At 48.8% G+C, this 11,631-nt stretch overlaps 2 non-coding genes across 2 annotated transcripts; one reads left to right on the plus strand and one right to left on the minus strand.

Annotated features, from left to right (window-relative positions):
• Nucleotides 1–7,709: 7,709 nt before the first annotated feature.
• Nucleotides 7,710–7,782, minus strand: trnak-uuu (transfer RNA lysine (anticodon UUU)). Its single transcript has one exon. It is a non-coding gene; the product is annotated as a tRNA-Lys (tRNA).
• A 426-nt stretch (nucleotides 7,783–8,208) lies between these two features.
• On the plus strand, nucleotides 8,209–8,281 carry trnav-uac (transfer RNA valine (anticodon UAC)). Its single transcript has one exon. It is a non-coding gene; the product is annotated as a tRNA-Val (tRNA).
• Nucleotides 8,282–11,631: the final 3,350 nt, after the last annotated feature.

Here is an 11,631-nt window from a genome sequence, read left to right on the forward strand (position 1 = left end):
GGTGCTGTGGGAACTTTCACACATCTTTCACCAAAAAAAAGGCAGTACCAAGTTTACAACTTTAAGCAATGTCAGTGGGTGGAGAGTAAGCTTGTCAATCAAAATAAAGAGGTGGGCATCACTGGCTGGGCCAGCATCTGTTGCTCATCCCCAGTACCCTTGAGAAGGTGGTACTAAGCCACCCCCTTGAACCGCTGCAGCCCATGTGGGTTTAGGTACATCCATAGTGCTGTTCGGAAGGGAGTTCCAGGATTTAGACTGAACAGAGGCTTGGATCCAACAACGGTGATGAAACGGTGATATAGTTCCAAGTTAGGATGGTCATACAGTTATACATCACCGAAACAGGCCCTTCGGCCCATCATGTCCATGCCAGCCATCAAGCACCTATCTATTCTAATCCAATTTCCCAGCACTTGGCCAGTAGCCCTGTGTGCTATGGCGTTTCAAATGCTCACCTAAATACTTCTGAAATGTTGTGAGGGTTCCTGCCTCTGCCACCCCCTCAGGCAGTGAATTCCAGATACCCTCCACACTCTGGGTGAAAAACGTTTTCCTCAGATCCCCTCTAAACCTCCTGCCCCTTACCTTAAATCTATACTCCCTGGTTATTGACACCCCCGCTAAGGGGAAACGTTTCTTCCTATCTACCCTATCTATGCCCCTCATAATTTTGTACACCTCCATCAGGCCCCCTCCCTCAGCCATCTCTGCTCTAAGGAAGACAACCCAGGTCTATCCAGTCTCTCTTCATAGCTGAAATGCTCCAGCCCAGGCAACATCCTGGTGAGTCTCCTCTGCTCCCTCTCCAGTGCAATCACATCCTTCCTATAGTGTGGCAACCAGAACTGCACACAGTACCCTAGCTGTGGCCAAACTAGCATTTTATACAGCTCCAACATAACCTCCCTGCTCTTATATTCTATGCCTCATCCAATAAAGGCAAGTATCCCATATGCCTTCTTAACCACCTTATCTACCTGTGCTGCTGTCTTCAGGGGTATATGGACATGTACACCAAAGTCCCTCTGATCCTCTGTACTTCGTATGGTCCTACCATTCATTGTGTATTCCCTTGCTGTGTTAGTCCTCCCAAAATGCATCTTCTCGGGATTAAAGTCAATTTGCCACAGCTCTGCCCCTCTTGCCAGCCCATCTATATCATCCTATAATCTAAGGTTTTCCTCCTCACTGTTTACAACACCACCAATTTTCGAGTTTTCTGTAAACTTACTGATCATACCTCCTATATTCACGTTGAAATCATTAATGTACCCTACAAACTGCAAAGATCCCACCGATCCCTGTGGTACACCACTCATCACAGGCTTCCATTCACAAAAACAACCTTCAACCATCACCCTCTGCCTCCTGCCACTAAGCCAATTTTGTATCCAATTTGCCAAATTGCCCTGGGACCCATGGTCTCTTACCTTCTTGACCATTCTCCCATGCGGGGCCTTGTCAAAAGCCTTATTGAAGTCCATGTGGACTACATCAACAGCACTACCCTCATCGACACATATAGTCACCGCCTGGAAACATTCAATCAAATTTGTTGGGCATGATCTCCCCCTGATAAAGTCATGCTGACTATCCCTGATTGATCACTGCCTCTCCAAGTGGAGATTAATCCTGTCCCTCAGAATTTTTTCCAATAGTTTCCCTACCACTGATGTTCAACTCACTGGCCAGTAATTACCTGGTTTATCCCTACTACCCTTGTATAATGGTTCCACATTCACTGTCCTCCAGTCCTCTTGCACCTCTACTGTGGCCAGAGAAGATTTGAAAATTAGCGTCAGAGCCCCTGCAATCTCCTCCCTTGCCTGGGATACATCTCATCTGGGCCTGGGGATTGTCCACCTTTAAGCTAATCTGTTCAAACCCACGGTCTGTGGGTTGGAGGGGAAATTACAGGTGCTGACATCCCATGCATCTACCGCCCTTGTCTTTGGTGGAGTTTGCGAGTTTGGAAAGTGCCAAGAAGTTTTGGAGAGTTTTTTTTTGTAAAAATATACTTTATTCATAAAATATCTTCAATCACATTCCAAACCATTTCAAAAACAACATTACAAGGGTACAATCCAGGTTAAACTTTTACAAAATGTATCACCAAGTGCATCAGTACAAACAATATTACAATCATTTACAGCCTTTCATTTTGATCTGTACAGCCCGAGGGGCTCTAAACAGTTCCCAGTCTCTCGGTGCGCTGTGGTAGAAAGGTCTTAGACAGCGACCCTTCCCCATTGCGCCTTTGCGGCAGCTGCCCCAAGCTTTAGTGCGTCCCTCAGCACATAGTCCTGGACTTTGGATTGTGCCAGTCCGCAACAATCGGTCGGGGACAACTCTTTGTGCTGGAAGACCAACAAGTTTCGGGCAGACCAAAGCGCGTCTTTCACCGAGTTGATGATCCTCCAGCTGCAGTTGATGTTTGTCTCGGTGTGTGTCCCTGGGAACAGCCCGTAGAGCACAGAGTCCTGTGTCACAGAACTGCTCGGGATGAACCTCGACAGCAACCACTGCATCTCTCTCCAGACTTTCTTTGCAAAGGCACAATCCACAAGGAGGTGAACAACGGTCTCTTCCCCACCACAGCCACCTCGAGGGCAACGTGCAGAGGGGGTGAGCCTCCTGGCGTGTAGGAAGGATCTGACGGGGAGGGCCTTTCTCACCACCAGCCAAGCTACGTCTTGGTGCTTGTTGGAAAGTTCTGGCGATGAGGCATTCTGCCAAATGACTTTGACAGTCTGCTCGGGGAACCATCCCACAGGGTCCACCCTCTCCTTTTCCCTCAGGGCCTCTAAGACGTTACGTGCTGACCACTGCCTGATGGACTTGTGGTCAAAGGTGTTTTTCTGCATAAATTTTTCCACCAGGGACAGGTGGTACGGCACGGTCCAACTACTTGGAGCGTTCCGCGGCAGCGTGGCCAGACCCATCCTTCGCAACACCGGGGACAGGTAGAACCTCAGCACGTAGTGACACTTGGTGTTTGCGTACTGAGGGTCTACGCACCGCTTGATGCAGCCACACACAAAGGTGGCCATCAGTATGAGGGCGATGTTGGGCACGTTTTTTCCCCCTTTATCTAGAGGCTTGTACATCGCGTCCCTGCGGACATGATCCATTTTCGACCTCCAGATAAAGCGGAAGATGGCTCGAGTGATCGCCATCACGCAGGAGTCTGGAATGGGCCAGACCTGCGCCACGTACAGCAACAGCGAGAGTACCTCACACCTGATGACCAGGTTCTTACCCGCAATGGAGAGGGAGCGTCGCTCCCACATGCCCAGTTTCCTTTTCACCATAGCCACTCGCTCCTTCCAGTTTCTAACGCATGCCCCGGTCCCTCCGAACCATATCCCCAGCACCTTCAGGCCGTCAGCCCTGACAGTGAAGGGGACAAAGGATCGGTCAGCCCAGTTCCCAAAGAACATGGCCTCGCTCTTCCCACGATTTACCTTGGCTCCCGAGGCCAGTTCGAACTGGTCGCAGATGTGCATCAGTCTGCGCACCGACAGCGGATCCGAGCAGAAGACGGCGACGTCGTCCATGTACAGGGAGGCTTTTACCTGAGTGCCTCCACTGCCTGGGATCGTCACTCCTCTTATGCCCGGATCCTTCCTGATGGACTCGGCAAAGGGTTCTATGCAACACACGAAAAGGACAGGCGAGAGAGGACAGCCCTGCCTGACTCCAGATTTAATCGGAAAGCTATCTGTTTCCCACCCATTGATTGAGACTGCGCTACTGATGTTAGTGTAGAGCAGTTGGATCCAATTTCGAATTCCCTCCCCAAAGCCCATTTTGGAGAGCACATCCCCCATGTAGGTGTGCGATATTCTGTCAAAGGCCTTCTCCTGATCCAAGCTGATGAGGCAGGTATCCACACCCCTGTCCTGTACATAGGCAATCGTATCCCTGAGCAGTGCCAGGCTGTCAGAGATCTTCCTGCCTGGCACAGAGCAGGTCTGGTCAGGGTGAATCACCAATTCCAGAGCGGATTTGACCCGATTGGCGATGACCTTGGACAGAATCTTATAGTCCACATTCAACAGTGAAATGGGTCGCCAATTTCTAATTTCCTCCCTTTCCCCCTTGTGCTTGTAGGTGAGGGTGATGATGCCTTTCCTCATGGATTCTGACATACTACCGGCCAGGAGCATACTCTCGTACACTCCTAGCAGGTCTGGGCCGATCAAGTCCCACAGAGCCCAATACAACTCCGCCGGCAAGCCGTCGCTTCCGGGAGTTTTACTCTTCTTGAAGGACTCAAGGGCCTTAGTCAGTTCATCAGGAGTTAGCGGTTTGTCCAGGCTCTCCCGCGTACTGTGGTCTAAGACCTCCGTGATAGAGGACAGGAAGGACTGGGAGGCCGTGCTGTCCGTGGGCTTCACGTCATACAATCCGGCATAAAAGGATTTGCTGATCCTCAGAATGTCGGACCGTGATGACTTTACTGAGCCGTCTTCTTCCTTCAGGCTGCTGATCACAGAGCGCTCTCTGTGTACCTTTTGGAAGAAGAAACGTGAGCACGTCTCATCCTGCTCCACGGAGCGGACTCTGGAACGGAAGATGATCTTGGAGGCCTCCGAGGCAAAGTGCGAGGCTTGCTGGCCCTTCACCTCTTGGAGCTCCTCCTTGACATCGACCCCCATCGACTGCAGCCGGAGCAGATTCTGCATCTTTTTCTGGAGTCGGGACATTTCCCTCTGTTCCTTTCTAGCTTTCTGGGTGCCTTTGAGGATGAAAAACCTCTTGATGCTTCCCTTGATCGCTTCCCACCAGTGTGTCAGGGACTCAAAGAGGGGTTTCACGGTTCTCCAACCTTTGTAATCCCTCTTGAGCTCCTCAATGTTCTCTGGGGTCAGCCGTTGCACATTTAGCTTCCATGCCCCCCTGCCCACCCTCAGGTCCTTCTCCAAGTGGCAGTCCGCCAGTAGGAGGCAGTGGTCAGAGAAGAACACCGGCTTGACCTCGGTGGATCTGACTGTGAATGCACGGGACACAAACAGGAAGTCTATCCTGGAACGAATGGACCCGTCTGGCCGCGACCAGGTGTATCTACGCTGCGCTCCGTCTGCAGGGTTGCTGAAGACGTCGTGCAGCTTGGCATCCTTAACTGTTTCCATCAGGGATCTGGACGTAGCGTCCAATCTGCTGCCGGCCCTGCCGGATCGTCCAGCCGCATCGATGATGCAGCTGAAGTCACCGCCCAGAATGACCGGCCTGGAGGTCGCCAGCAGCAGTGGGAGCTGCTGAAAAACCTCCAGCCGCTCAGCCCCTTGTGCTGGGCCATACACGTTAATTAACCGGAGTGGAGCGTTCTTGTACATTACGTCTGCTACGAGGAGTCGCCCGCCCACCACCTCCTTAACCTCGGAGACGGTGAAGTTGCCTCCCCGCAGCAGAATACCCAGGCCGGAGGAACGAGAGTCGTTTCCGCCCGACCAGATCGATGGCCCATGGGACCACCATCGTGACCATTGCCTGTAGGAGCTGAGGTGCGGTATCGCACACTCCTGCAGAAACAACAGGTCAGCTTTGACCTTGGCTAGGTAGTCCAAGGTCGCAACACATCGCGTAGTAGATTTAATGCTACGCACATTTATGGATACAATCTTTAAACCCATTTTAAAGCATTTATTCTCCTACCAAACCCACTGTCTCTGAGAGTCCCAGACCTTTAGTCTGCTCCTTCATACCCGTAGTGAGCTCAAATTCCTTCACTTTGGATGGGCTGAGGTAGATCTCCTTGGCCGTGTTCTGCTCCAGTGGCATCTGGAGGTTCACGTAGAGAGCGGGTTTTGAGATGACCTTTGCTGGAGAAGCTTCTCCAAAACTCACCCCCTCTGGGGTGTTGCTGTTCCCGGCTTCCTGGAGCTGGGGTGCGATGATTGCCTCACTGCTCCCAGATTCCAGGGGCTGTGGTGCACTGGCCTCCTCAGGTTGCAGGCAAAGTTGGGGTGCACTGGTCTCCTTGTTGTCTCCAATTTTCTGGAGCTCGGGTGTCTCGTCCTCCAACGCCCTGGAGCTTTTCCGCCTCTTCTGTCGGTGCCGCCCTGGCACTTCATCATCCGAAGAGCTGCTGCCCTTGTCATCCGTGTCGAATGGGAGACGCCTCTTGCCGCTTCTCTGGGAAATGCCTTTGCTTCTTCTTCGCTCCTTCTTACTTTTCTTGTTCTTCACCGTCCGCCACTCCCCCTGCTGCTTTTCCACTGCTGCCTCCTCCTCCATTGATTCGCTGTCCTGAGGACTGGGAGGTTCAGGGGGTAGTGCTGTTGATTGGCTCTCTGTTGCCTCAATCTCTTTCTCCACCTTGTCTCTCTCTGTGTCCTCCTTTGTCCCGTTGAGCTCCCTGGGGGCCTTGGTGGTTGGAGTGACACGAAACATTTCTTCTGCTTCCCCCTGGTCGGCTTTGGCTGCCTGTGCGTAAGTACGGCAGCGTTTGGGGCAGGTCCTGTAGAGGTGACCTGCCTCGCCACACAGGTTGCAGCACTTGGCCTGTTTGCAGTCTTTTGTCTGGTGCCCTTCCTGTTTGCAGATCTTGCAGAGGGAGGCGCTGCAGTTGGCCGCCACATGACCAGCCTTGCCGCATGAGCGACAATGCTTGGGTTGCCCAGCGTAGACCAGGTAGCCACGGTTTCCCCCGATAGCGAAACTGGAAGGAGGGTGGAAAATGGCTCCCTTACCATCGGTCTTTAGCGTGACCTTAAACAGGCGTTTGCCTGTCCAGATCCCCAAGTCGTCTCGAATCTCGGTGCCGCTCCCCACCTTATCGAAGTACCTGGTGAGGAAGGTGACCACCTCGGCGACAGGGACGAAGGGGTTGTACACATGCACCATCACCACACGTTCCCGTTGCAACGGCAGAGAAAAGTGCAGCTCCGCCGTCAGGATCTTCATCTCCGGCAGGTCTCTCTTCTCCTCGAACACCCTCAGGAGCCGGACGCAGTCTGCCACCCACTTGAACGTCACGTCAAAATAACCACCTTTGCGGGAGTCATGCAGGGTGAAGATCTCCGGAGCTTGGAAGCCGCACGCCTTCAACAGGATCCTCCTGGTGAAGAAGCCCCGATCCATAGGTGATCCTCCTTCGCTGTGGTTCACCGTGACTCGGACGGTGATAGGTAACCCACGGTATGGATTTCGATTGCGATTGGTTATAGCCCTTCCATCCCGACCTTGCCTTGGCAGGACCATGGTGTCGCCCCTGCAACACTTGATCTTAGCCAAAAGGCCGAGAGAGTTGCTGCATTGCATCTTGTAGATAGTACACCACAACGGCCGGTGAATGAAAAATTTGTCACTGAAAATAACACCTTAATTTACACTTTAAAGCAAAGTCATTATAAACGGCCGCTTCAAAACATCAAGTTGCCTGCAAAGTTCCAAAATAAATTTAGAAAATGTTATAAAGTAAATCATAATTGAAAATTAAGTGTCATGGATGGAATTAAAAGAGTTTTATTTGGAGAGCAGGGAAGATCAGCTTCGCATAACCGTGTCACTTGGGGCTGGATGAAAATAGTGATTGATAATTTCGAAAAAAAAAACGCAATTCAAAGTGCCTTAAAAGATCGCATCAGAAAATCCCTTTCACCTAGCACCAGCAAATCTTTGAAATATCATAAAGAGATGATCGTGAGCGAACGGAGACAGAATAATTTGCATGAGAAACGATAATTCAGAATTAAAAGCATCGCCCGAACAGGGACTTGAACCCTGGACCCTCAGATTAAAAGTCTGATGCTCTACCGACTGAGCTATCCGGGCTTCGAGGAAATTCCGGGTATAGCGACCTTTACTGGCTGACAGTGAAAATTGCATCGTCCAAATTGTGCATTTCCTTCTGCAATTTCCCAAGTCTGTTCAGCGGATTTCTGCCACACGTCCTTTCTCACTATTCCCCACCCCACCACCCCCAAAGGCTTGCTTCACAATTACTCTCCACACATCCTCACTTATCCACTTCCCGCCAGCTCCTGGCCCGCACTCATTTTTCCTGTTTTTTGTTTGAGTGCTGGGGGCTCCATGATTGAAGACAAAAAATGATACTATTGAGCTAACCCCTCCTCCCAACTTTAAGGTAAATGCAAACATTTGTGGAAAAAGCAAAGAGCTGGCCACTTAGGAAACACTTCCAAATGCAAAATACAACCATAAACTCCACTGACATAGCCAGTATGGCAATAAGGGCAAGGTTCCATAGTGTAGTGGTTATCACGTCTGCTTTACACGCAGAAGGTCCTGGGTTCGAGCCCCAGTGGAACCAATATCAAATCTTTTGGCCAAATAAATGGCAGCTGAAATTTTCAAATGAAGAATTGAAATTCAATAAGAATTATTGTGAAGAACAGCTGGTTCTCACTGAGCCCTCTTTATGTGTTCCTCACAGAACAACATGCTGAATGAAAATCTCTTTCCCAAAATACAACATTTAATAAGGGTGCATTATGCTTATGACCAGTGAACTTAAAGAAATACCTATCTGCTGCCTCGATCTTAACTGGGCCAAAAATCCTCTTACTACCTCTTAATAACAAACTAACTCTGAATAACTTACCAACTCTTTCTACTAGCTTCCTGTTCACAGTTTCCCAACTCCCTCTCACTGCTTCCCTTCCCCCATTGTCCCAATCACTGCTTCCTACTGGCCACTTCAACCAACCCTCCGGCTCACCTACTTCCCAACACCTGCCCCTCTCCCACTTACTCTCTTCCCTCTCGCCACCTCTCTCCCGAGATCTGAGGAGAGTAGCAATGAGCATTCGGGAAAGGGAAGCAAGCGAGGCGGAGGGTCAAGAGAGGCGATGACGAGCAGTAAATTTGTGGGTTGGGGGAGGTGATGAGGTCAACCATCTCAGGTCCATGACAGTACTGAAGGGGTTCCTCAGGGTAGCGTCCTCAGGCCCAACCATCTTTAACTGCTTCAAAAACAAAATTACCTGGAAAAACTCAGCAGGTCTGGCAGCATCGGCGGAGAAGAAAAGAGTTGACGTTTCGAGGCCTCATGACCCTTCAGCAGAACAGTTCTGGGTCATGAGGACTCGAAACGTCAACTCTTTTCTTCTCCGTCGATGCTGCCAGACCTGCTGAGTTTTTCCAGGTAATTTTGTTTTTGTTTTGGATTTCCAGCATCCACAGTAGTTTTTTTGTTTTTACATATTTAACTGCTTCATCAATAACCTTCCTTCCATCATAAGGTCAGGAATGGGGATGTTTGCTGATGATTGCACAATGTCCAGCACCATTCGCAACCCCTCGGATACTGAAGCAGTCCATGTCCATATGCAGCAAGACCAGGACAACATTCAGGCTTGGGCTGACAACTGGCAAGTAACATTCAGGCCAGGTAATGATCATCTCCAATGAGGGAAAATCCAACCACCTGCCCTTGTCATTCAATGACTTAACCATCTCTGAATCTCCCATAATCAACAACCTGGGGGTTACCATTGATCAGGAACTGAACTGGACCAGCCATATAAATATTGTAGCTACAAGATCATGTAAGAGGCTGGGAATTCTGCACCTCCTGACTCCCCAAAGCCTGTTCACCATCTACAAGGCACAAGTCAGGGGTGTGATGGAACATTCTCCACTTGCCTGGAGTGCATCTCCAACAACCCAACAACATTCAAGAAGCTTGACACTGAGCAGGACAAAGCAGCCCTCTTGATTAGCGCCCCATCCACCACCTTCAACATCCAATCCCTCTACCACCGACGCACATTGGCAGCTGTGTGTACCATCTACGAGATGCACTGCAGCAACTCACCAAGTTTCCTTTGCCAGCACCTTCCAAACCCATGACCTCGAACACCTAGAAGGACAAGGGCAGCAAATGCATGGGAACACCACCACATGCAAGTTTCCCTCCAAGCCTCACAGTTTCCTGACTTGGAACTGTTCCTTTGCTGTCGCTGGATCAAAATCCTGGAACTCCCTCCCTAACAGCACTGTGGGCGTTCCTATACCACATGGGCTGCAGTGGTTCAAGAAGGTTGCTCACCACCACCTTTTCAAGGACAATTATGGATAGGCAATAAAAATGGTGGCCTAGCCAATGACATCCATGTCCATTGAAAGAATATTAAAAAGAACTTAAAAATTGTGCTAAACTGAAAACGCTATCATAACTTGCTTTAAATGGGGCTCCTGTAATATATTCTGTTTGGAAGATTAGGGACGTTCACTTATTTCTTGGAAGTTGCAAGTCTAGGTAGCTACAAAAACAAAGTGATCTCAAGGTACATGTACATCAATCACTAAAAGTTGTACTACAGGTCAACAAGGCCACAAAGAAAAATGTGGACTTTTCTCTCAGGGATAGAAAAGTATGCAAATTATGTTGAAGCTATATTTAACTGTGCACTGCACATCGTTCTGGTCACCATATCGTCAAGGCAATGTGGAGGCACTTGCAGGGGGTGCAGAGAAGATTTACAATGGTGAAGCCAGAAGTGTGTGGGTATGCACATCAGGAAAGTGTTGACTGTCTGGGTCTCTTTCTTGACAAATGAAGGGTAACATGCAACTTAATAGAGATTGACAAAATTCTGAAAGTTTTGATAGAGTGAGTGAAGGGGGAGTTTCCTCTTATCTCAGGAATTTTGTTGGTATAGTGTAAATGTATGTCTGAGACCAATGTCAACACGGAGAGGACATAATGTCTCATATTTGAACAGTAAGAAAAATTGATGTTCAGGGATTAAAGGGGCAGTGGCAAGATAACTTGAATACTGTGATACATGAAGTGATACATTTTGGATGTTAGACTGAGGAAAGGCAACATAAACTAAATGGTGAAACGTTAAAGCAGCTGCAGGAACAGAGAAACCTACAGTTTCATTTCTGTTACTTTCTACATCTTCAAGCTTCAATTTGGGGCTGAAGTTCTGTCAGTTGAATGTAGTCCTGAAAATTTCATTCTGAAAAGTGTTAGCAATTGTATTGGAGAAATGGGTCAAAAGCTTTGACCCTTAATGCATTGTGGAAATGTGAGTTATCTTTACGGAAACAGGATATACAGTGGGTGTGTGAATGGACATGCAGGTTTTGGTTGATTATGGTTTGAATTTGATTGTGACCCTTGCAGAAGCTCTTTAGAGTAAATGCTGCAAGACAATGAATTGCTTCAGTAATGTCTGACACTTCATAAATTTCAGGCACATGAAGGAAGCAGAAAGACTGTAATATACAAAAGGAGGGATAGCAGGTATTCACTAAATTGTGAGGCTTTACTCTGGTTTGGAATGTGTCAAATTTGTTTTAGGAAATAAATGTCACAGTAAATGCCATACTGGGCTGTTGTGAATTAAAGTTCTGTTTTCTCTCAGAATAAAAATAAATGAGTCTGCAATTAAAAAACCCTCCAATATTGAATGATTCACTCCTGTCTGCTACTGCAAAGCCCACGTGTATTTGTGTTTGTGTGTGTGAGAGGGATTCACTGTGTTTATTAATGATTTAAGGTGGTATGATAGAATTGCCTTCACCGATGACACAAAGATAAGCAACACTGTAAGCAGTGTTCTGATGAAGAGTCACACGGACTTGAAACGTTAACTGTATTTCTCTCCGCAGATGCTGTCAGACCTGCTGAGTTTTTCCAGCTATTTC

Source organism: Cetorhinus maximus, chromosome 35, assembly GCF_964194155.1.
Source record: "Cetorhinus maximus chromosome 35, sCetMax3.hap1.1, whole genome shotgun sequence".
Lineage (NCBI taxonomy): Eukaryota > Metazoa > Chordata > Chondrichthyes > Lamniformes > Cetorhinidae > Cetorhinus > Cetorhinus maximus.